Source organism: Mycteria americana, chromosome 2 (genome assembly GCF_035582795.1).
Source record: "Mycteria americana isolate JAX WOST 10 ecotype Jacksonville Zoo and Gardens chromosome 2, USCA_MyAme_1.0, whole genome shotgun sequence".
Classification (NCBI taxonomy): domain Eukaryota; kingdom Metazoa; phylum Chordata; class Aves; order Ciconiiformes; family Ciconiidae; genus Mycteria; species Mycteria americana.
Window position 1 is genome coordinate 4,688,045 of NC_134366.1, and position 26,771 is coordinate 4,714,815.

Here is a 26,771-nt window from a genome sequence, read left to right on the forward strand (position 1 = left end):
TTGGTCAGCTGAACCACTCTCTAGACTCTTATAATCAGGCTGTAGGTTTAGTTACCCATACAATCAGGCAATACCTTTTGAGACAACCTAGGATAGCTGAGATATCCACACAGAGCTGGCAGATGCGACTCCGCAGCTACAGAACATCCATGTCCTCCTGAAACTGAAGTGAAGTTCAGGCAAGATAACCTATGGTGTTGCAAACAGACACAAAGGTGTGGGCAACTAAAACCAACCTAGATATCTACTGAGCACAGAGAGAACTGAAACACACACATCATATGTGTGTTTACCTGAATGTTTAGTTAAATTTAGTTGTTTTAATCTTTGGCTGAATCCCACTCCACCTATTGTACCTCTAGGTAGAGTCAAGCAAGCAGATCCAAGCATGACACTGTCTGTAGCTCCCAAGGCTGGCTTTTTTTTTTTTTTTTAATAGAGTCATTTAATTATTTCAGACTTGCATGGAAAATAAGAAAGATGATACTTATGTCTCCTGAAACCTGTGTGAATATCGCCCATTTTCTACAGTACCGCTAAAAGACATTCACGTATCGTGGAGGAGGCTATGTATAGTGACTTGGGTAAACAAAACAACCCAAACAAACACAAAACCAGTCCCTGCCTTGCAGCAGAGAGGCAACATGGACAGAATTGCAATCAAGCAGGGCAGCTGTAGTAGAGATCTTACCACAGAAAACCCAGCAGAGCCACAGGGAGGGTGGTGGAGCAAAGTTAATCCTATTATAAATTAGCTTGTGTTTCCTGCTCTGAATGCTCAGGCTACCCTTTTTGTTTCTAGAAAACATGATTTGGGAAGTTAACCTGCACAAACAACTGAGTCAACAAGTCCTGTGGCTACAGGAAATAAACAGGACAGCTCTGCTTTGTACTGACACATGGCTATTTATTCAAGATTTAAAGGTATGATCACAGATCACCAGAATCTAAATTCCTCTTTGAAAAGATAAACCTTGAATCAATTGGTTAAGTTGTTCTTCTTTAGCATCTGTCAGTGAATCACAGCTTAGTAGGTTAGCTATATGTAAAACATGCATCAGAACCGCAAACTCCAGTCTAGTAAGAAAATAGGTCCCGATGCTCATAGATCTTACTCATATATATCATCTGGTTAAAAGATTCATCCAACTACCTAACCTGTAGCAAAAGCAAATAAACGCTAAAAATAAGGGAGGATAGTTTTTCACATGCAGGATTGGCTAGAGTCAAAACACACTTAAGGTGCAAAGTCTGCATCCTGTTTGTGCTAATGATTACATTTGCCTTTTTTTTTTTTAATTATATTTACTTGAACTCTTTGACACACGTAGCTGACTTTAAAAAATCAATAAATTTACCTGTTTCATAGAAATCTTAGGGTGCTTAATAGACACCAATGAAATTCTGAAACACTCAGATCAAAGACCTTGCCCACATACATATAGCTGTATAAACATTATACACGCTCTCAAGTAATAAAGAGATAGTCTATGGATTAACCCATATGCAACAGACACAAACGCTTAGCCATGAGCAAGTGTGTAATCCTGATTTAGAGAACAGACAATTTTAGGTTTCAAATTAAGTGCAAATTTACTTGTTAAAGTAGAACATGGTGGTAACTGCCAGCAAACCTAAAACAGGAGGACAAGATAGGAGATATGAGCACTCTGTTAATCACAGTGTGCTTTTGTTTGCCTATAGATCGTCTGGCATAAAGCCCCCAAAACAGAGGATAATGAATTCTGGTCATCGCTTGAGCGTTTGATGCCCCTAAGATACTTAGGGGCTTCGATGTCTTTTACTTTTCATAGTAGGCACTAATCTTCCAGGGATAAATGACTGGACATTTATATTGCTTAGCGGCTTTACTACATTTCCCTCCAGTCCTATGGAGACTTAAAGACATCTTTCAGGCAGCGCCTGCAGGATCATTTAAAGGTGCAAAGACGTCAGATATCGATCTGTGGATCAGCAGAGGAGAAATGGTGGTGTCGCAGAGGTACGCTAAAACTAACTCAAATGAGGGACAAGCTGAAACAACTCTATTTCACAAAACAGCCACAACCACACCACAGAAACCAGTGAGAAACAGGGGTAAACCGAAACCAATCAACAGTCCAATAACATTTAACACATAACAGGTTCAAGGTGTCAGTCGGGGTATTGTTACTACACGGCAAGAATTCCACACAAGAATGATGCTCTGAAGTGCATGCACACACACTCAAAAAAGGGGGAAACACTCTCTCTCTCGTGGGTACCCAGAAGATATGATCGCTCACCCGGTGGGGGTGCGGGCTCACTCAAGGCTATATCCAGGAGAAATCACTCACCAAAGGAGGCGAGGGCACTTAATCCTGGGAAGTTTCCTCAGGCAGTGTCCCAACCCAAGGGGAGAGGTCCCGAACGCAGTCCCACTGCTCTGAGAAGACCACCCTCAAAGGGGGTCTCTGGTGGCACCCCATTTATACCCTGGGTTGCATCTGAGCTGTGGTCATACTTGGTCATGATCTAGAAGATTCTCTGAGCCAAGGCGCCTCACTGGCTGTGGACCCCGTCTGGTGACCAAGGAGTCCCAGCTTTCCTGCTTGCCCTGCCGAGGTGTGTACGTGCCAGGGGGCACGGCAGGGCACAAAAGGCATGAAAAGCTGGTGATCGCCGTGCCAAAAGCCCCGATCTTTATCAGAAAGGGGGGGTGTATGAAGCGTACCTGTCACAGGTGTCAGCTTTATTTTTGACTGTTCCCCTACATTACTTCCTATATTTGGAGTCTGCCTCACCAAATGTGAACTCCATTTGAGATGGTTTGTTCTATTCAGGTGATGACTAGGAAAATTGTTGCTTACTCTCTGCGCTCCTTATATCAGTGGAAAATGCCTTCAGAGAGGAATTTTTGAAGGCATCAAAGGACAAAGAGTTGGTCACCTCCTTGTCTCTGAATGGTGGTGGATGTGTTTCCATCCTATGGCTGGAAGTCCACACACCACACACACTGTATAACGGGTAGGGAGAGATACTGGGATCCCTTTAGTCAGCCTCAGCATCAATAAATGCATTTCACACGCATTTTCTTAAGAAAACCCAAGCTAAATTACAATAGCTAAAGACTGGGTGCTTTATACAGGTCTGACAATTCTATTCTTCCCTTACAAAGTTGTGAACATTTGGGGAAAAAAAAAAGGTCTTTGCTGTTCAGCATAGATTTAATAAGACAGTTTTACATTAGGTGAATATTAAGTAATTGCTAAATGAGATCTTCAGGCATGATAAGTAAATAAGAGCTTAATCTACTTGCTATATAATTATCTTAAAATTATACATGCAGTAATATGTAATTAAAACTATTCTTATAGTATAAAAATAAGAATTCAAACATGAGAGCCACAGCTATCCTTAGAAAAAAATGATTCACCATTAACCTGTTTTATATATTCATTTCTACAGACTTTAATGAATTTAAGTGAATGATTAAACACTGAAGAGAAAAGGAAATATTTCTGAGCCTTGTCCTAAAATGTATTGGGGAAAACTCCCTCAGGCCAGATTTGGAAGTATTAAAGGAATCATTGAATTAAGTGAACTGTAGACATCTACACCCTGTCTTGGGGTACACTCTACACCCAATAGAAAGTGAAATATGTCTCCTGAAGTGATTCAGTCTAGCTATCAGAGCAGGTACCTAACCCACACTGTAGAGTACAAAAGGAGCTGGGGACAATGTAAACAATTAATATCAACAACTCTTTTAAATGTCCAGTATCGGCAGGAGTATCTGTAGGCCTAACTGACCATCTACCGACTACAAATATTTAAGGAAGCCACACTTAAAAGTGCTGTCTGCAAATATCTGAGTATCGGAGATGAACATTTTATTCTACAGCAGCTTAATATTTTTTGAATTGTATCGTAGAAGCATGACTGAATTCAGAAAAAGAATTCTAGATCACAAACTCTAGATCTGAAAGGAAAAACATTTCAAATATGCACCGGGACCTGCCAGCATGAGTTCTGGTTTGTTTTGGTTTGGGGTTTTTTTGACAAAATATTTGTTATTTCTAAGAGGTATCGGTGATCTCTTTTGCATTATGTTCTAGATGCACTGGTTTTGAACAGTTAGAAATGATCAGAATGTATCTCAAAGGAAACAGTGGATGTGATTAACTTTTTGTCTACATGCTATAAAACTAGCATCAAAACCATTGATTTTTTACAAAGTATGACATATATCAGATTCAGATGATTCTTCATGTAGCAAGGAGATTGAGTATACCGAGAATGACATAGAATGGTTGAAATTGTCAGGGACTTCTGGAGAACATCCAGTCCAACCCATCTGCTCAGAGAAAGGACAACTACAGCAGGTTGCCCAGGACTGTGCCCAACTGGATTTTGAATATCTCCAAGGATGGAGACTACATAACCTCTCCGGGCAACCTGTTCCAGTGCTTGAACACTCTAAGAGTAAATATGTTATGGAAAAAAGTTCAAATGGGATTTTCTCTGCTTCAGATTGTACCCACTACCTCTTGTCCTTTCACTCGGTGACACTGAGAACCCTGGATATGTCTTCTTTCCTCCCTCCCAGTCAGGTATTTATACACATTGATAAGATCCCCCACCCCCCTTCTCTTTGTCATGCTGAACTGTCCCAGCTCTCTCAGCGTCTTCTTGTGAGACAGATACTTTAATCATCTTTGTGGAACTGCAGTAGACGTACTTTAGTATGTTCATGCCTCTCTTGCACTGGGTAGCCCAGCACAGGACACATCCCTCCAGGTAAGTCTCACTGGGGCTGAGTAGAGGGGAAGGATCACCTGCTGATGATGCTATTCATAATGCAGCCCAAGATGCTTTTGATTTTCTTTGCTCTGAGGACACACTGCTGTTTCATGATCAACGTGGTGTCCACTAGGACCCCTAGGGGTCTTTTCTGCAAAGCTGCTTTCCAGCCCATCAATCCCCAGCCTGTACTGGTGCATTGAGTTATTTCTCCCCAGGTGCAGGACTAGCATTTCCCTTTGTTGACCTTCATGAGATTCCTCTCTACCCATTTTCCCAGACCAACAAGGTCCCTCTGAATGGCAGAACAACCATCAGGTCAACCACTCCTCTGAATTTTTATCATCTCCAAACTTGCAGAGGGTACCCTCTGTCCCATCTTCCATGTCATTAATAAAAATACTACATGGTATCAGTCCCAATATCGACACCTGTGGTAGAGCATTATTGACGTGCCTTCTGCTGAACTTCATGCTGCTGATCACAATCCTTTGATCTCAGCAATTCAGCCAGTTTTCAACCCACCTCACTGCACATTTATCTTACATGTTCATATGATCATACTCCTGATTTGCTTGTGGATCTGCTTAGCTGCGCCAACAGTTACATATAGAGAAAATATGTTAATCCAGATTTTGCACAGCTGAAGAAGTACACGGTGATCCCAGGCCCAGAAATATACTGGCTCTTGTTGAGCATTTAAAGTACCATAGCTAGCTGTGACTTACTTTGAGTCAGTCTGCCAGTCACAGTAGTGCAGCTGATGCTAGGGTTCATCTAATTTAATTTTAGCTGCCAAAACGTTATCTGTCTATTCTAAGCCACTCTTTTAGGCTGACTCTGTTGTCAACACACAGAGACAAGTACCCCCAGAGGGCGATTCATCCAACCTCTCTCTTTGCATTGACTCCAGAGACAACATAATGAATGGCTTAGGTTAGATGCCTAATTATTAGATGGTGAAGTTTAAGGAAGATGAATCCCATCAGAAAAACAGGTTGTAGGAAACATTATGCAGGCTCTGTGCCAGTTAAGGTCTCCTCTGTGCTGTGACACTTGGCAATATTCCAGCTCCTTTTCTCTTCCAAACAGTGTGCAAAGGAAGAAGAAGAAGAAGAAAGGAACAACTTGACTTCTACATTCCTGGGGCAGTGGTTTTTTTTCTGCTTTTTTTCTGTCCCTATGGTGAATTGAGAAGAAGGAAGTACTCTTTGGAGCGACATGGAGTGAGTAAGCTGCAGTCAGCGTGCCCAGGCTTACTTGCTCTTCCCCACGCTGCTATTTTATTGCATTGCTTGTTCTGGTAGTTTCTTGCATGGAGACAGATTGCATTCTCCTGCTCTAATACTAACAAGTTATTTGTGGTGTTGAAATAGCATGCAGAGGATATCTATAGAGGGAAAAGAATGTAAGTCCAGTTTCTGTACTAACAGTACAAGCAGGCTGACTTAGGTTTCCAGGGTAAATAAAGCCTAAATCTTCTTGCATGTTCATGCTGTGTTAACACACAAGTAATCAGAGCATTGAGTCATTGAGACCAATATCTGAAGTATGGTCCATGCCATGATTACTATGTGAGCAGATTCTTTCCATCAACTTTGGTTTCACTCTCCAAAATAAAGTCTTTTAGTTTTGTTTCCAGAACCACAACCATTGTTTGTAATGTCCAAAGTGAACAAGGGATTCAATTCCTTTCTTAACATAGTATCTTAGTCTGTGTTTATTTTTTGCTTCATTGTAACAATGATAATACGAAAAGAAATTCCTACTGCAGCTACTATTGTGAGGCATTATGGAGAAATTTGGCTAAGGGATGAAAAATCAGAATAGACTAAGGGAAGAAACACTTGATGTGATAGCATGCCCTGAAGATATGTTAGATTTTGTCAACAGGCATCCATCTATCTTGTCTTCTGTTTCCCACAGTAAGACCAGCCTTCACACAGATAATGAGAAAGTCTGGAAACAAAAAATTGCATTTTAGGATCTACTATTAGACCCAAAGGCCGCTGAACCAGAGATCAAGGCATGGGTGAAGCCACAGAGCAAGAGATCAAAAAAGACATCATTGGAGCTTCCATCTTTTCTTCCAAATCTGTCCTCTTGAAAGACTTAGTTGAGCTGAAGGACTTTGTTGAAGCAGTAGTGTTCACGCTCCATAATCTTGATGCTCCATGATTCTTACAGTCCCTTCTGGCCCTCGTTTCTCTGATCACAAGTATCATCCATGATTTTTACTACCACAACATAAGTACATAGGTAACCAGGTTTTGTTTCATTTGTACTAGAGAGTTACTGATAGGCAAAAAAAAAAAAATGTATACTGTACACATGTATAATAAGGGACCATGTCCATCCTGAAGAGTTTTCAGTTTACATTGTGTATTTCTTATTTAAACCTGTTACCTTCCAGTTTGTAAAGCATTTCAGAGTGTTAACTACATTGCTTTCACACAGAGGTGTTGGCTTTTGTCCAGATGTTTAATATATAAAAAATATATCCTCACTAATATACTTTGAAGCAGAAAACTTCAGATGTTTGAAAATTAGATATGTATGTCTAAAGCAATAACTTAGGCTTCCTTCACAAGGAGAGGAGAGAGAGAAGGGACAGGATTAATTTGCCTAAATGTGGGGTTCCTTTCACCATTGGAGATGTCTTGTGTCAAAGGCTTCCATGCAGAGCTGGCAAATATGACTGAGAACTTTTGGAAGATGCAGACTGTTTTGGAATGGCACCTGGAAACTAGAAAGGATACCCCACAATGCCTAAAATGACTGATTCAGTCCTCAGAAGATTGATACCTACAATGCTGGTTCACGAAAGGGGGCTTTTTGGAGCCACTATGAAATCTTGTTAAGCCTCCACAGTGTCCTATGTGCTGAGCCTTGTCAGGTGGGTCTATTAGCTGTATATACCTCCGTAGCTGGTAAGAAAATCAGTTTTCATAGTACAGAAAGTTATAGCATTTCAAACTTTTAATTCAGTTGAGAAAAAATGTGCTGAGTTTCCAGGAAGGTGATTTTGGGGGGGGGGGGGGGGTGGAGTGGGAAATCAGGCTCACATTTTTTGTTTGTTTACATTTTTGGAAAAAGTGGAAAAGTGGCAGGGCAGGGTCTGACAGCTTCCCTTGTTATTCTGAGATTCATTGTAAGAGTGGGCCATGTGGGCTGCAGGTTGAACAGGCTGCTAAAGTTCAGCAGCTTCTGTCTTCTTTCGGGCTGCCTGAGCCAGCTTCAGTGATCTCTAAAAGGGTAGATCTCAGAGACCTGGTTATCTCCCTCCCTTTCAGATCCCTGCAGTTTGATGGAGATGTCTCTTACTGGCCTCCCCTGAATACACGACAGCAAATGGGTGACTTATCCAGTAATTTTGTTATTTGGTTGCCTGCTGGATGTAATGCATTTCTGCATATACTTGTTTGTAGAAGTCATTCCCTAATCATGTGTAGTACTTCTCAGCGATAATTTGGGTGGTCTTTTTGAAGCCCTTGTTCTGCACATTTCCCATGTGGCCTGCAGCCAGATTAAGAATCCTGTCATAATGTTGGTTTAGATTGCAACACTTCTTTAGTAGTATCACTTATCAAACATTTATAACCATGTTTACAATGCTAATATCTTTGCAAGACAAAATTATCTTTCACAATTATCAAAAGGCATCTCCCCAGAGGAATTTTTATTTAGCTTACAATGCATGTTTGGATGAGAAAAGCAAATCCACTAAGCTTTTTTCATTGAAGTTAGATAAACACATACCCAAAGATGTACAGAGAAGCCTCTTAACTTTCAGTCTACATGCCTTTGCTTTGAAGAGTATTTGAATGGTATCAAGGCATATCCCAGCAATGGTTTGATGCATTAATCATAGTAAGATTTGTGATTGCAAACAAACCTATTATTTCAGTCCCTTGACATTTTGGAAAGTGGGTGTCAGACACAGAACCTTCAGTTTTCAAATAACTTTTAAATTACTTTAAATCAGAGAAGCAGGAAAGGAGAGAAAGTAAGTATATTTTTGGTATGCTTCAGTAAATGAACTTTAAAACTCAATAGGCCTTAAATTCAGTGGAAAACATACCAGAAAATGGCACCAAGAAATACTGTAAATTTTACATGCTCAGATGAAGTCCTGTTTCCACTGAAGTCTATGCAAGTTTAAACACTGGTCTTCCAAGTTTTCCTCTTGCTTTCTGCTTATCCCAGCCTTAACTGTCCAGAGCACAGAGGCATAGGCAAAGTAATGCTCCACATAATATTCTCCTCTAGTCTTGCCTTCACATAAAAGAATGTCTCAAAGAAAGTATTCTTTGTGATACTAGAACACACATGAAAAAAAAAATTTCAGTTCCTTAGAATCCCAGATTCTCAAAATGATCTAGGACAGAAAAGACCTCTGGAGGTCAGCTAGTCCAACCTGCTGCTCAGAGGAGGACTAATCAGACCAGGTTACTCAGGGACATAGCCAGTTGAGTCTTGAACACTTCCAAGGATGTGAATTCCACAGTCTCTCTATGGAGCCTATGTTTGACCGCTCTCATAGTAAAAAAAAGAAGAAAAACTAACCCCTCCACTTAACATCCTAATATCCAGCTGAAATTTCCCATGCTCCAACATCTATCCATTGCCTCTTTTCTTTTTACCATTTACCTCCAAGAAGAACCTAGTTCCATCTTCTCTGTAGCCTCCAATCAGGTAGCTGTAGACACCAATAAGTCCCCCCAAAGCCTTCTCTCCTCCAGGTTCCATTTTCCTCTAGGAAACCCTAGAACCAGTTGATCACTGCTGGGGGACAAGGTGCTCTTCTTTGCTGAGGAACATTTCTGCTGACTATTTGTGGGGAAAATATGAAGTCCAGAAACCATTTCTGTTGATCTTGACTAGTCCTTCTGTATGGTTACTGGGTGGATGTGCCAAATAGCTTAAAATGCCCCTACTTGCTATCTTGGAGGGTCAAGGACAAGTGGTGTTTTGCAGTAATAATAATTCTGTCTGAAACCGTAGCATAATCTCATTGGGTTCATATTTAAAACTATCTCACCTAGCCAAACTAACATAGACATTAATCATAGTCCTTCTTCCTTTGGCACTATCTACAGTGAGTATTTAAACCCTACTTCACAGTTTCACATGGAAAAGAACTGCCATAAACAGTGTGAAGGAAACAAACATTCCTGACTTGCTTAAGAGCTCCTTTAGCAGTTCAAAAGGCGTAAAAATTCCCAAGATCCCTATAAAAACATGAATGAATACCTTAAAACTCTTCCAGAAGCAGTAATGTTCACTCCAAACTTCTTTTGCCAGTAGACTGATCATCAGTCTAATCTTAGCTGGTTATACAAAAACGTCTGTGGTCAAAGCATAAATAAGAAATCAACAGTGATTTTAAAATATTTAGCAAAAGTTATATTTATTTTTGTCTAGCAGTGGCATCATTTCCCTATACTCTGCTTATGACTGCATGGAAAGACTAATTGTTCTAACTGCCCAAGAGAAGATAACACCGTCCTGGCTTGCTCTTAGTTAGTTTTATGAGTCAGAATCAACAGATGGGATAGTTATACATAAGTTTAGGTGCCAGTTTAGGTGCTGTGCACTGTACCTGCCTGACATCTGGCTGCCACTGCAGAAGTTTGTGGCTATCCCCTAAATCCTGTATCATATATACCAGCAGCAGGTAAATGCCTTGTATATCCCAAGGTATTTCTAATGGCCCAGGGTACTTATGCTTAGGTAGGTGCACCCCACCTAGTTAATCTGTTCTGAACAAACTGAGGGGGTTGCATCTTGTGTAACAGGCACATATTTGCATTTAGCACTCTAGGTCACAAAAAACAGGAGAAAAGCCAGCATTTTTTAAGGTGGGATTCATCTGACATTTCAGCGGTGGGATTCAGCTACAGATTAGGACACTTCGATTTACTTTTTTCTACATGTACATGTCTGCCTGTGAGCTGTCCATTACGCACGCACAACAGAGTTTAGAAAGCTATACCACTCTCCTGAACCAGGCATTTAGGTATCTGTGACAGGCTGTACAAACCCCACGCTGTTAGGAGTCAGAGGAGTGAAATAAGCATTTTGAGAGAGCAGTTCATCTGATCTGTCTTAGATGCCAGCTCTGAAATGAGCTGACCGACCATCTGGAGGGTACCTGTTTCTCTCTACTGCCTGTAAATGATGGACCAGTTAAGAACCAGATGAGCAATTTTTTGGACATCTAAAATGAGATGAATTCAATTTCTAGAGCAACTCAGTTAAATTCAGTAGTGCAGAAACAGGCCTAGGGCTACATCTATGACCAGTTTTTGGCTCTTTAAAGGAGAAGAAAATCTCTAACAATAACGCTTTGGAGTATGCCAGCTTAAGTGAGCACTTCAAATGGTGGCCAAGTATGCATTAAAAGCCACGTCACATGAGACCTATGAAAGTGCTAGAAACAATTTTGTACTATCGATAACCACACAAAAACATATGACACAACAATTCATTAGTGAACATGACCCTAAAGTGCTTTTAAAGCCATACTGACATGCTAGTAAGCAGCAACACTAATAGCTGCTTCTTGTCAAGTGAGTTATTCTTACCTGATCATAGGAACATATATGCATTAAGAATGACTATATTCAAATATGTACCAATTTTAATTCATTCTTTAAATACAGTAGAAAACCAAGCCTCCGGTTTCCTTATGCATTGATTCCTTTGAAAGGCATAGCTCAGTCACTGCCTCAAATAAACTGATTTGCTTGTGTTTAATATTTGTAAGTTTGGGCTAAACAAGACTTCAGTGGCTTGACTTAAACTGGTGTTTAATGAGTTGTAAAGCAGAACTGTGTAAAAATATGAAGACTGGATGTTATCCTTAGTTACCCAGACTCCCTGTACACTCATTGATAAAACCCAAAGCAAACCAAAGTACCTACAGAAGGTAATCCACTTCATGCTTTGCTAACTAACTAAATCATTTTAGATGAGTGAACAACTGCAGAAGTCTATTTCTCTGTATGGACCAAAACAGTCTGAGGGTAGCTAATGTAGAAATGTAAATACAGGTGTCTAAAGCTGAGTAAGATATTGCCATCTTAACAGAGCTGCCTAAGGTCATACTGTCCTGGTTTCAGCTGAGATAGAGTTAATTTTCTTTATAGTGGCTGGTACGGGGCTATGTTTTGGATTTGTGCTGAAGACAGTGTTGATAATACAGAGATGTTTTAGTTGTTGCTGCACTGGTCAAGGACTTTTCAGCTTCCCATGCTCTGCCAGGGGCAGAAGAAGCTGGGAGGGGACACAGCCAGGACAGTTGATCCAAACTGACCAAAGGGCTATTCCATACCACATGATGTCATGCTCAGTATATAAAGCTGGGGAAGAAGAAGGAAGGGGGGACATTTGGAGCGATGGCGTTTGTCTTCCCAAGTAACCGTTAGGCGTGATGGAGCCCTGCTTTCCTGGAGATGGCTGAACACCTGCCTGACCATGGGAAGTAGCAAATTAATTCCTTGCTTTGCTTTGCTTGCATGCGCGGCTTTTGCTTTAGCTATTAAACTGTTTTTATCTCAACCCTCAAATTTTCTTACTTTTGCTCTTCCGATTCTCTCCCCCATCCCACCGAGGGGGAGTGAGCGAGCGGCTGCGTGGTGCTCAGTTGCCGGCTGGGGTTAAACCGCGACACTCACAGACTCAGAGAAGCTAATTACCATCATAACTTCCCTCTGAAATAGGGAAGAATTATACTGAGGAAGGGTTCAGCTACAGATATAAACCAGAAAGAAGTCCAAGTTCAGGTTCACACATTTGTCTCGCCTCTGGAAAGATCCCTAGCCAAGCTCTGTGACCAACATCAGCAACACGGCAGCACTGCAAGAACTGAGAGACAACATTGAAGCAGAGCAGTTTGGACTGTCACCAGCTGAGGTGGGAGGCATGTGTATGAGCCAGAAACTTCTCCTCTTTGATGCCATAAGACCCACCTTCAATATGTGACTGAAGACAGACTTGTGACTTTCTTCACTGGCTGCGGGATAAGTCTAATAATTGACTAAAACCAGAATCTGCTAACCATTAAGGTAGCTGAGACGAGGCGAAACAAAACCTTCCTTAGTCCTATCGCAGGCACAGAATCATAGAATCAGAATTGTTTGGGTCATAAGGGACCTTTAAAGATCATCTAGTCCAACTGCCCTGCCATAATTAGGGACACCTTTCACTAGATCAGGTTGTTCATTAGCTCAAGGTTGCATCCCTGACATGCTCTTCCCTTCTCTAAGTGGTGAGGAAAAATAATTTTTGTCTGGACTTTCTTACTACCCCAGCCTCTGCTTTCAGACTCCTGTCATACAGCCCAACTTGGTTTTTGAGTTTGCAAAAGACCTTTCTGTAAAAAAACCTGAGCCCTCCGTGTAGTAACTCTTCCACTGAGATCAGATCCTCAGCAGGCAAAAATCAACATGCCTTCTCTTTGATAGAAAAAAGCCATTTTTCTCCAGCTGAGTAAGATCAGACCCAAAGTGCCTACCTAACTCAGAACATTAATGTCAAACAACAGGATGTTTAATTCATAACGGTTTGTCAAGTACTCCAAGAGCTTCAGGTGGAACGCAGGGAGAAGCGCAGTGCATTAGTCTTATGTAAATAAGCTCTGATGTCCTTCAGATGTTTGCAAATATTTCTGAATCGTAACCAAACTGCAGTGAATTTCAAGTATACAGCAAGCTCTCAAAGCAAGGCACATTTTTACATGGGCTTCAAGTTTAGTGGAATTACTTTGAATATCTTTGGGTGATACTATGTGAATGCACCGTGTTGAAACCTTCATTCTTCACATCCTTTATCAGTACACTAAATGTGACTGTCACCTTAAAAAGCTCTTTAAGTTTTCAATTAATCTCTTCAGGAGATAAAAATCTGAAGTGTCGATCAAGTTAATCAGTTTTCCTAAGCAATCTTTTACCAGTGATAATTAACAAAAACTAACAATCAGAAAATACCCTGTGCAGATCTCAGTCCTTCACCCACTGCCTTCTTCATGACAGAATTTTGGATTCTGCTTTATCCCTGTCATATGATTCATAATTATATTTATGTAAAACATTTATTTCTTTTGCATGTTTGAATTGCTTAGCTCACCTTATTGCCATTGCCAAATGAAAACCTTGAAAAGACATGAGACACAAAATTAATATCGGTGGGCAGCAGTGTGGAACAGTCAGGCTGGAGATTTCTCTGGATAGTGCTTCAACTTAGCTTGCAGTCTGCTATTCAGAAAAAGACAAAACTTGAAAACTTGAAAAAAGCTTCTCATGAAGTGATACGGTTTGTAGTCACTTGTCACAATAATAACGTGAATAAGAGTTGTGTTCTGAAAAGATAAAATATGCTGTTCCTAAAGGGCATGATTTGCCATTTAATTTCAGTTCAAAATAAGACAAATTTATGCAATTATATAGCATGATACCAGGAACTGCGTGCACAGTTGCAAGGAGCCTTCGAGTCTTCTCTGAACATGTCTGTTGTCATCTCATTCTCCAACATCATCTTTGCTGCATCGGGGAAGGATACACTTTAAGGTGCTTTGTTTGTTCACATACAAGGCAAGGAGATAAAGAAGGGTGAAAGGGAAGGAGCATTATTTTCTGCAGATGTGATGTCTTTAGGGCTGTTGAGTTCTTTATTTGTGATGAAAAGAGTTTGGGGTGAGTGTCTCAGAGTTAGGTGCCTCACGTTGGCCAAGACTATTCTCATCCTTTGTGACATATATGTGACAGACGTGAGCCCACAGCTGGCTGGAGCATACAACCACAACTTCATCAGTTTGTGGAAGAAGCACGATTGCGATTTTTCTCGAAATAAACAGATTCTGTGCATTTATGAGTAAAATACCCCAAAGCTGAAGGAGATTGGTACTGACACATGCTACCAATGGTGCTGGGAACATTACAAGGTATGTATGAGCTCAGTGAGGAACAGCAAACAGAAGCAAATGTGACCAAGGAGGTGTGTCCTGGTGTTGGCCAGGATAGAGTTAATTATCTTCTTAGTAGCTGGTATAGTGTTGTGTTTTGGATTTAGGATGAGAATAATGTTGATAACACACTGATGGTTTAGTTGCTGCTAAGTAATGTTTACACTGGTCAAGGACTTTTCAGCTTCCCATGCTCTGCCGGGTGCACAAGCAGCTGGGAGGGGGCACAGCCAGGATAGTTGACCCAAACTGGCCAAAGGGCTATTCCATACCATAAGATGTCCTGCTCACTGTATAAACTGCGGGAAGTTGGCTGGGCAGCAGCGATCGCTGCTTGGGGGCTGGCTGGGTGTCAGTCGGCGGGTGGTGAGTGGTTGCATCACGTGTTTTTTTTTTCCCTGGGTTTTGTTCTTCTCTCTCTCTCTCTCTCGTTGTTTTCCTTTTCATTACAATTCATTATTATTGTTATCATTATTTTTTTTAATATAGTTGAATAATAACAGATTGTAGCTGATGCTGCCCCCCATCATAGAATCATTTAGGTTGGAAAAGACCTTTAAGATCGAGTCCAACTGTAAACCTGACACTGCCAAGTCCCACTAAACCATGTCCCTAAGCACCACATCTAAACATCTTTTAAATACCTCCAGGGATGGTGACTCCACCACTTCCCTGGGCAGCCTGTTCCAATGCTTGACAACCCTTTCAGTGAAGAAATTTTTCCAAATATCCAGTCTAAACCTCCCCTGGCGCAACTTGAGGCCATTTCCTCTTGTCCTATCATTTGTTACTTGGGAAAAGAGACCAACCCCCACCTCGCTGCAACCTCCTTTCAGGCAGTTGTAGAGAGCGATGAGGTCTCCCCTCGGTGTCCTTTTCTCCAGGCTAAACAACCCCAGTTCCCTCAGCCGCTCCTCATAGGACTCGCTCTCTAGACCCTTCCCCAGCTTCATCGCTCTTCTCTGGACGTGCTCCAGCACCTCAATGTCCCTCTTGTAGTGGGGGGCCCAAAACTGAACACAGTATTCGAGGTGTGGGCTCACCAGTGCCGAGTACAGGGGTCAGCAACAGCTCTGAAGGCTTAAGCTCCTGGCTCAAGTGACAATCTAAATAAGATTGTTGAAGATGACTAGCTGGAGGATACTGATATTCAAGTATGCTCTTTTCCCCTAGGTTTTTTCTCCCCCTAAATCTCTGAGTGACTATTGAGTTGCACTGGGGAAACTGAGGCATGGACACATATGAGTAACTCACAGAAGTTCTGCTGAGGTTGTCCATCCCTGCTTTCTGTTTGTAAACCTTCCTGCATGCCCCACACAGACCACAATCTACCCTGGCATCTAATTCCTCAGAAAGCTTTTGTCAATACAGCTCCTTCCCACTTTTTTTCTTTCCTTGCAGTTTCTCAGCATCCCTGGAAGCAGTGATACAGCTGGCTGCTGCTAAAGAGACCCAAACGGAAGGGACAAGATATGAGCAAGAAAATGCCACAGAAACCCTTGACAATTATGTTAGTAAGAATCAAATTTTGGAAAGCCAACAGGAAGACTGTTATCTTATAAGAGTCATTATGTTAAAGAGCCAACATAGCAGCAAACGCCACCACAGAATGGGTGGACTGCTTACTCAGATTAGGAGCGAAATTGTAATTTTTCCAATTTTTCATACATTAACCTTTGTCCCCAAGTGTAATTAATCCTTAACCTACTTTACCTCTCTTTGGCTGGATCATAATCAGTTTTTGGCTTGCTGTGCAGCTGAGGGACACATGTACATGTCCATTTATCCCAACTCCTCTGCAATAAACATGTATGCTGCTAGCTCTTCTTTCACAGCATGTTGAGCCGCTAACTGGGCAGCTAGTGAGTTTATAGAGAAACATGTAGAGAGTGATTTTGTTGATCAGTTTTCTACATCTACACTAAGATAAGAAAAATCTCACCCTAGAAATCGCTGATGATGCTGATCAGTCCTTTACTGACTGTTAAGGAACCCACTGTATAACTGTCTGAGACAGGGACATCTATTTTCAGTCAGGTCAATCCCAGTCTTGATGTGGTCCCATAGAAGCAGTGAATAAGCTGGATCTTCAGCAATGAACACTGGTACAGGCACCTGGAGCAGTCTTTCAGCAGAGACATGGTAGAAAGCTGGCACATGGTTTGGAATACCATGGATAGTATTCAGCCTTGTGAAGATGTGAAGAGTGGCTGTTCTCAGTACATTGGCAAAATAAAAGCAACCTTCTACAGACTCAAAAAAATTGTTACGGATACCTGTATTCTCAAGTTTGATGTCCTATATTTCCCTGGTCTTGCTTGCACATTCTTTAAGCATGGTTGCTAACTTTAAGAGCATGCAGTGTTTCTTGGATGGGCAATCCTTTCAGTTAGAAGCTTCATTTATTTAGAGAGCATCTTCATCTTCTTATTTGTGTCACATGCAAAGAGATAAGCCTTTTTTCTCTAAGAAACTTAGGAATCGTGTGTGCCATGCTCATTCCCATGTCTCGTTGTACAACTAACGAATACTTGCCTGTGTTAGTTATCTCTGATGAGTACAATTATTAACAGTAACTCAGAAATAATATTTAAAGCATACATATCAGCATCTTCAACAACCTGATAAACTGGCACAGCAACATGACTGTGAAAGCTATTGATCCACAGTATCTTTGAAAATAAATATCAGTTTGCAACTGTTGATATGTTATAATTTATTTTGTATTTATTTTTGTTGATTTATTTTTAAATTTTATTTAATTTTTAATTTATAATTAAAATTTATCATTTTGTTGATGTATTTTTATCTTTCATCTTGAACAGCTCCTTGCCATGAATAAGCAATGAAGCAGCAAGCTACTGAGCATCACTACTGGAAGAGAAAGTTTGAGAGCATCATTAAAGCTTGTAGATCTTGTTCCATGTTCATACACACAGAGGAAAGGAATTAGTCAAATCTATTACCTTCCCCTACTATGCTATTCGCTATACAGATGGTGAGACAGGGTTTTGGTCTGCAGGAGTAGATAAAACTATGGTTGCCTTTGGTCTGGAAAAAGGGGATGAGAAAAAGGCACGCATATCTCCATTGCCTACCAAGTAGGGTTTAAGCAAAAAAACTATTAATCCACAGGCTGATCTTTTTCCACGTGCCTTTCCTGAAGGATTCAGACATAACCAGCAAGGAAAAATAACAGCATAGATGATTTTTTCATTTTTATGAAATTCTTCACTATAGTCCTCTTTTATAGTCACTGGAAAAAATAGTTACCTCTAGAGCTGATTTGTCTGATTTCGCCAAAATTACCTGTCTTAGAATAAGAGAAACTGCCCTCTCAAAAAAGATGTATTTGCTTCCCTGACTCTAAAGTGAGTATAAAAATTGACATTTACCTTTCACATTCCTAAATTCAGGATAAATGGATTCCACCCTACATGTCCCATATTCAGGACACCGAGCTCAAGAGTTGTGACAACTTCCAGACAGCTCCTAAGTGAAAGAAGAACATAGTAAATGTTGTAACACAGCATTGAATTTTCAGTTAACAAAATAATTGACTTTCCTCCGCCCAGCAGTCAGGCAGGAAGTCATTAGTCAGTGCCTAGAAAGCCATTGACTGATTCAGCCCAATATCAACAGGCACCTTGTGAAGGCAGAAGTGCGAAAAACAGTGAGAAGGGCCAGGTTATAGGGCTGAGTTCAAGAATTTGCCTTTCAGAGGATTTCAGATGAATATGGTTCACTTCTCAGTTGGTTTGACTCATCAGCCTAGTGGTAGTGTATCAAGGTAAAAATAGAAATGATGGTGATGTCACCAGAGACCTGAAGCTGCCCACATTGACTGGTAATAAGTAAGTCCTGCCTACTACCATGACAAATCCTTCGGGAGAAGCAGAGGGCAGCTCTTCATTCATCAGTAGCCTGAAGCCTTACTTCTGCTTTAAGTACAGCATCACCTCAAAAAAGTGAATTTCTTGAAGGTATATCTCCTCTCTGGGACTGCCTTTACACAATTTTTCACAGAAATCCCTGTTCCCAGAGTCAGTCTCAGTCTTATCCACCCCATCTGGCAAACAAATAAGGATCTAAACCCTAGTGCCAACCACTTTTGCCAGTAAGAAAAATAAGTTTCTAGCAGATCTTAAAACTCTTTTGGACTATCTACTAACTGCAACTATGTGCAGATTTGGTTATTTCTTGTCTTGTCGCACAGCAATGAAAGGAATGGAAAGTCAAACAAAGAAAAGGGACTGAATCTGATTCCTTTACTAGCTGTTCAAGCATGAACATGAACAACAGCAATAATATCAATGATCGTCTGTCCCAGTTGTGGAAGCAAAGGTTAAAAATAAGAAGGTCTAGTGCTCATTTAGTGCATAGGGCAGAGCTTCTAAGACATGCCAAGGAAGATTGGCACAGAGACTAGCAGTGCAGCACCATCAAGCTTCAGAAAACAAAAAAGATAACTTTCAAAATCAACATTCTAGATTATTAGAGGCAAAATCTGTAATTTTCAGGCCCTGGTCCTGAATTTACATTCCCACAGCTAAGAGCAGAAGCATTCTCTTTTTATTTCTTTAGGAGAATGTAGCATACAAGGTATTTTGATGTAGTACTTCTGAATAAATCCTGTTACCTTCCTGCTGAACACAATGAGTAGTCTTGAGACAGAAGGAAAAGCCATCTTTGTGTTTGCATTTTCCCATCTACTACACTGATGGAGGAAAATTTTTCAATTACTGCTCCTCTGCATTATTCTTTTCAGATCAGTAAAGATTCTCCTTAAATGAAGATTCACATGAAAAATGTAAGGAAATGTATAGTAGTAAAAAAGCAATAACTTAAAAACTCTGCCCTGGCAACTGTGTTTTGGGGTGAGGATTATTGTGGTGTTACCACAATGTCTTGTTTGGCAAGGAAACTATGCTTCAGAGGAATAACTACCTCCGTCTCAAGATCAGTTAAAATATTCAGTTGCAGCCTACAGGCACTTAACAAACTCTGTTTTTTCTCTACTGTTCCCATGTTTGCTGGCTTTCCAGTTGGCAGCTGCAACCTATAAATAGCTAGAAAGATGATTAGCCTGAACGATGAGACTAAATGATTCACAAATGAAATAATTACATTGCATCTGTGCAGAGCTCTGCAAACGAACTTATAACACTAGTCACTGTGTTTGTTGGGCACAAAAGGGGAAGAACCAATGATGAGATCAAGACCTGTTTTACACCACTGTTCCTAGCGTGCTAAAGAAGTCGTTCATACTCCATTTTTAAGGATCTGATCCAAAGCCCATTGTCTTCTATAATGCTCAGGACTTGGTACTGCATTCTCCTACCAGCATGTCTTTTTCATGTGTGAGTGTAGAAATTCAGCTGCAGGCAGCAACAGCACAATTTGGTTTCATTAGGTGGAAAATCCAATCTCTTCATGCACTGTTCATACAGCATCCTGTCTTTCAAATAATATTATTGTTGGCCTTGCTTAGATAGCTGAGTCAGAACAAAATTATCGTTGGTTTTGCACACTGACTCTTGTTGTATTGATTTCTCTCCTATGGCTTGTAAAACATGCTCCTTTTCACTGGCTCCCAGGATTACTTCCCTGCAGGAAGCAATGCCCTATTGCAAAGGCCTCTTTGTGTTGCTGTAGAATTCCTCCACTTGGCATTGTCTTTCCAACATCTTGTCTCTCTGCTTTCTGAAGTTCTACAATACGTTTTAAATTCAATTACACACTCACAAAGTTCTCTTACAGAAAAAAAAAGACATGATTTTACAAGATCAAGATCACCTTGCTTGAAAAGCTAGTAAGAGCCAAGTGTGCACTGAAGTGTATTTATTTGGATGCCTTATAAATAAAAACAGAGAAGCTCTGGTGTGAGATGAGGTCATCTTCATCAAACTCAGAATCATTCAGAATTGCCATCAGAGGTTATTAAATTCCTCTACACACTATTAAATTCCACTACCACTCCACGTGGCCTTACCTCAGTGAGTTTGTAGAGTTTTCTAGCAAATCTAAATTCAAGACAAAATCACAATTCAGCCACAGCAGAAGTATCAAGATGTAACATGTGAAAATCTGTATCACTATGCTGCTTTCCTTCTCCTATCTATCATTGGTACTACAAACAAGCTGCGGATCTATGAAGGGCTGAGTATCCATGTGTATCAGTCCTTTGGACAGATGCTGACACAACTCTCCTGACACAACTGACACAACTTAAAAACATATTTTTACAACATGTGCCAGAAGAATAAAAAAGACAATGACAAACTCCCGTAGCATTATTTGCCATCTCATTCTTCTTCAAGACTGTTGGGGAACAGAGGAACATACCACAGGAAAAGTGGCAATGACAATAGATTGTGTAGCAGGAGGCAAATATGACCTGGATGAGAACAAAAGGGCCATGCACCCGTCTGAGCCAGGAGGACAGAGACTGAGTACTCCATACCTTCCACAGTCAAGATATCTTCTCTATCTCTCTTAATCAAAGTTTATGGGTCTTCCATTGCTATTATAGGTGTCTGGGTGCACATAAACCAGGGTTCACCTCTATCACGGTTTAACCCCAGCTGGCAACTAGCAACACACCACCTCTCACTCACTCCACCCTGGTGGGATGGAGGACAGAATCAGAAGAGTAGAAGTGAGAAAATTCGTGGGTTGAGATAAAGACAGTTTAACAGGTAAAGTGAAAGCTGCGCACGCAAGCAAAGCAAAGCAAGGAATTAATTCGCTACTTCCCATGGGCAGGCAGGTGTTCAGCCATCTCCAGGAAAGCAGGGCTCCATCACGCATAATGGTTACTTGGGAAGACAAACGCCATGATTCCAAACGTCCTCCCTCCCTTCTTCTTCCCCCAGATTTCTACGCTAAGCATGACGTCATATGGTATGGAATATCCCTTTAGTCAGTTGGGGTCAGCTGTCCCAGCCCTGTCCCCTCCCAGCTTCTTGTGCACCCCCAGCCTCCTCGCTGGTGGGGTGGGGTGAGGAGCAGAAAAGGCCTTGACTGTGTGTAAGCACTGCTCAGCAGTAACTAAAACATCCCTGTGTTATCAACACTGTTTTCAGCACAAATCCAAAACATAGCCCCATACCAGCTACTATGAAGAAAATTAACTCTATCCCAGCTGAAACCAGCACATTCTCCACCCCTTATTCCATACCATTTGTGTCGTGCTCCGGTCCCACACTATCCAATACATCCTCATTAACCACCACCCCCCTTCCCATCCTTTGATGCAATATACAGATATCATTCCCTTAATCTATGGACCACCACTGTGAAACGTCTGTATAATGTCCATAAATGTCCACAAAATGTCCACTGAGTTCATTTAGTCCACAACTTTGGGCTCCATCTGTTATGGTGGTCACTCAGGACAGGAGAGGCGGTGTGTTGCGTGGAGTTACTGGGCACCAAAGCCAGCTCAGGTTGGGTTGCTGCTGCACTTGCACTGCTTCTTGTAAGGCTTGTCCTCCCTTGGTTCAGGTGGTTCCTGCTATAGCAATTCCTACAACATGCAACTCAAATCATGGGTTACAACAATTTAATTTCCATTACAGTCTCCACCCCTGGTCCCTTTGGACCAGGTTGTAGGGTTTAACATTACAATGAACTCCTCCCCTTGCTCCTAGCCTGGCTAGCAACAAAGGGGTTCCTGCTATAGTAATTCCCGTAACATGCAACTCAAATCCCAGGTTACAACAATGTAAAGGTATTTCCATTACAATCTCTACCCCTGGTCTCTTTGGACCAGACCATCGGGTTTAACATTGCAGTGAACTCCTCCTCTTGCCCCTGCTCCAGCTTGGGCTTATCCACACACTGCAGTCCCTGAGGGGTGTACCTGCTCCAAGTGGAGCCTTATCGATGAGCCACAGTATCTCCTGGGGTGTACCTGTTGCAGCATAGACTTATCCACAGCCACAGTCACTTTGAGGTGCACCTGTTCCAGTGTGGCCTTCTCCAAGGGCCACAATGCCTTCAGAGATATACCTTCTCCAGCGTGGCCTTACCTACTCCCAGAGTCCCTTCGGGATAAACCTACTCTAACATGGCCTTACCCATGGCTGCAGTACCTCCAGGGGAGTACCTGATCTATCATAGGCTTATCCATGGCCACAGCTTTGAGGTGCTCCAGCATGACCTCATGCAGCGTCACTGATACTTCAAGGTGTACCTGCTGCAGCATGGACTTATGCACACCCACAGATGCTGTGAGGTGTACCTTCTCCAGTGTGGACTTACCCTTGGGCCACAGTACCTTCAGAGGTATACCTGCTGCGGCACAGACATAACCATGGTCACAGAGGCTTCTAGACGTACCTGCTCTGGTGTGGACTTATGCATGGCTACAGATGCTTTGGGGTGTTCTGCTCCTGCGTGGATTCATCCACAGGTCACAGTTCCTTCGACTCAGGTTCACACTGGAGTTCCAGCCTGTCCAGTACAGCAGCACAGGAACAGCAGCGATGCCCTGGCCATCTGCCAGCCCAGGCACATGGCCATTGCTGTTATCAAAATGTTCCCAGGCGCAGCAGAGTAAGGTGATCAGCAGTGCAGCAGTACAGCAAGCAGCGAAAGCAAAAAGCAGCCACTAACGAGCACTAGGCTCTAATATACAGTAAGGCAAGCAAGCCCCATGGCAAGCACAGGAGCCTGCCAATTAATAGCTAAACAGCAATAACGCTATAAATTCGATCTAGCACATTCCAATCAAACCTGTCGTTATCTCAAACCCTTTGAGCCCCATGTTGAGGGCCAAAACAGACTGTCGTGGTTTAACCCCAGCTGGCAACTAAGCACCACACAGCCTCTCGCTTACTCCCTCCCAGTGGGATGGGGGAGAGAATTAGAAGAGTAAAAGTGAGAAAACTCGTGGGTTGAGATAAAGATGGTTTAATAGGTAAAGCAAAAGCCGTGCACACAAGCAAAGCAAAGCAAGGAATTCATTCACTCCTTCCCATGGGCAGGCAGGTGTTCAGCCATCTCCAGGAAAGCAAGGCTCCATCATGCCTAACGGTTATTCTAAGACAACACTCAGAATAGTCTTTTAACACTATATGACAGCTGTAATTGTGAGATGAAGCCATCTCCGTCCTAAATATTTCAAGCTGATTTGAGACAATACCTCTGTATCATGACTGCTGGCTAACGTTCAGTTCTTTAACATCTCTGTTTTTTCTCATTCAGATGTGCCCAAAATTGTAGATCTAATCTACTGAAAGGATAAGTGAGACAGTCTGTGTGGATCATGTTCTCACATATAAACATAAAAAATCCGCAAACTAAACAATCAAACAACTCAGTTTGCTAAGACCATATGGAACTTCTTGGATATCACTCTATAAAGAAGAGTGAAATGCTCAAAAATCAGGGCTGCAGTTACTTACTGAGCTTTCCCTCCTTTGTGGTGTCCCTGCCCTGAAATACTTCTCAGGATGGTCTAAACACTGCTGAAAATGTTACTCAGAATACAAAAACTCATTCCCCTATCAGTCACCAAAGGTAAAGGAGCTAGAGGTCTCTACTCCTAAACTTCTTATTTAGAGTCCAACTCAAAACAACACTGCTATGGTAGAAGTTTTTGAAATAGAAACAGGTATGGGAGCAACACCGATACAGGATAATATGTAGAAAAAAACATTAATCATTTATACAGATAGTATAGGAAATATGCATATCATGAAACAGACCATGAACGTTCTCTTTATCTCACAGAACTTTGCAATGTGGCAGTGTGAACTGTTTCCACACTAAAGAGCCTCCTATCAGGAAAAATGACAGTAGCACATGTGGAATGATTCCACAATGTGGCATCTGCCTCTAATGATTACTGACTTCCAAGCAGAAAGGAAAAGTAGTCTATCCACTCTCCCGTTGTCAGGGAGCAACAGTAACGGGGCAGGCTTACAAAGGAAGGTGAGCCAGGAGCTGAGGGTAACAGAAAGGCAGGCAAGGCATTGCCCTCACCAACAAGGGCACAGTTGCTCATTGTCTGAGCAAGGAAGGCAAAGTAGGTCCAATAACAGCAGCCATCATCATCCAAGAACCTACATGACCAGGGAAATCTGTAGTGATGTGGCAGAGCCAAGATCAAGCCAGGAAGATGTCAATAAGGTAAGGTCCGGATCAGCAGGGTACAAGGCTGGGCACAAGCTTACTTATCTCAGCCAAGGACATAAGACAAGGACCTGACCTTAAATGCAGCTCCTACACATCCCCAGGGAGGTTTCTCATAAACATATATATTGTTTTCTGGTAACCCCACGACTGCCTCTTTCCAAAGGGCAAATCTCACCTTCCTAGAGAAAGTGCCTTAAGAGAAAGGAAATTGGATGCTGAAGCATATCAGGTTGGATTTATTAGCGGATTGTTTCAGTGTGTTGAAAGGAAACCTAAAATTGTTCTTGTCTTCTGACTAAATTGGTTAAAGAAATCCATCAGGCTTGTATCATGCTCATTCAGCACAGTGAGAATTGCAGATCTGCAGTTATGTAGAATTGCAGAGCTGCAGAATTGTCAGCTGTGGTCATGGAGCTGGAAGAAATTGTCATCACCCACAGAATTACTTTTCACTTGGAGTGTATCTGGGCTTGCCAGACAGACCCTAGTGGCCTGATCTCATTGTGGGGAAAATACAAATATGGTAGCCATGGATGGGAAAAAGCTCAAACAGCATGTCGCTGTGGTCTGACACTAGGGCAGCTACAGACTAGAGAAAAAAAAAAAAGCAAACAGCAGAGTGGAGTCAAAAATTCAAACCCAAAAAAGTGACTGCCCACTGGAACAGGGTGGTAAAAGAAGAAACAAAAAGAAGCAGTGTTGATTAACAAAATATATTAAAAATTAAGAGTGAGATAAGTGAAACCCTACACAATGCACAGAACATAGGCAGATGTATTTGCAAGAAATTGGCACAGAATTGAACCAGATCTAAGACTTTACTATGGAGGAAGCAAAGCAGACAATTAGAAGAATAATGGACAAAGGAAATTGGAGCTGATAGAGCTTGTCTGGATGTGTGGGACATGAGCTAATGACACCAAAACATGACAGAGGGGCACATCGAGGAATAGATGAATGAATAATGACTTGGTCTGGTGGAAAGGCGCCCTAATTAAGACAATGCTACTAAAGCTAAAGCCTCTCATGTGTGTCTGTAAAACAGGTATTACCATAAAAAGGCAACAGATTGTAGATCCCAGCTCAGTACCATAGGGCAGTTGTCACAAATGTCAGGAGAAAAGAAAAAATAAGTTACTGATGGAAGGCAGTTTACTCATATATTCTGCTTGTATAACCATATGCATCTTCTTGTAGCCATCAAGTCAGGGAACTGTTGAACATGTTCATCTAACATTGAATAGATATTTCAATAACATTGAGGAATTACTGAATAGTAATTAAATACCCCAGACAGAGCAAAGAAAATGTGTCAGAAAGTGGATCACCTTAGGCAGGCAGGTGGGACGGTCCTCACTTCTCTGCAGACAAAGCGCATGCAACTACATACACCTGAGAAAGACGACGTCTCATTCTCCTGGCACCAGGAAGTACAACAACCAATTGAAGACGAACAAAGATTGTATCAAGACATGTCGTCCCTTGAGTCAAACTGTTTTCTATTTCCATTTGCAAGACACGGGAAGGGTTAGTGCTTCCGGCAGTGAGAGTCATTTGAAGATCCTCCAGTCAAAAATATCATGTAAGCCTCGATTTGGAATGGTATGGAAAAAATTCAAGGCAGAGGAACAAAGAGTCTAGAATATAGCACAGACTTAGGAAAAAGATCACAAGAAAAATGAAAGAAATTAAATAAGAAAGAAACTAATGTTTTTTTTATGTTCCTGAAGTCTGTACTTCTGTGCTTGTTACCTACAGAGTACACAGCCCAAGAGACAAAGGAAAGCATTAACTCTTGATGCAATGCCTTGCTAAATGCAATGCCTTGCTGCTCATAGTTGAGGCAAAATCACCATTCTGTGAGAAAAAGTACAAGCTTTCC

The 26,771-nt window shown here is 41.5% G+C and overlaps 1 protein-coding gene and 1 pseudogene across 1 annotated transcript in view; both read right to left on the minus strand.

Annotated features, from left to right (window-relative positions):
• Positions 1-26,771, minus strand: part of AQP1 (aquaporin 1 (Colton blood group)) — a 414,009-nt gene that overhangs the window by 139,148 nt on the left and 248,090 nt on the right. The window lies entirely within an intron of this gene.
• Positions 7,861-8,293, minus strand: LOC142406467 (small ribosomal subunit protein eS17-like; annotated as a pseudogene).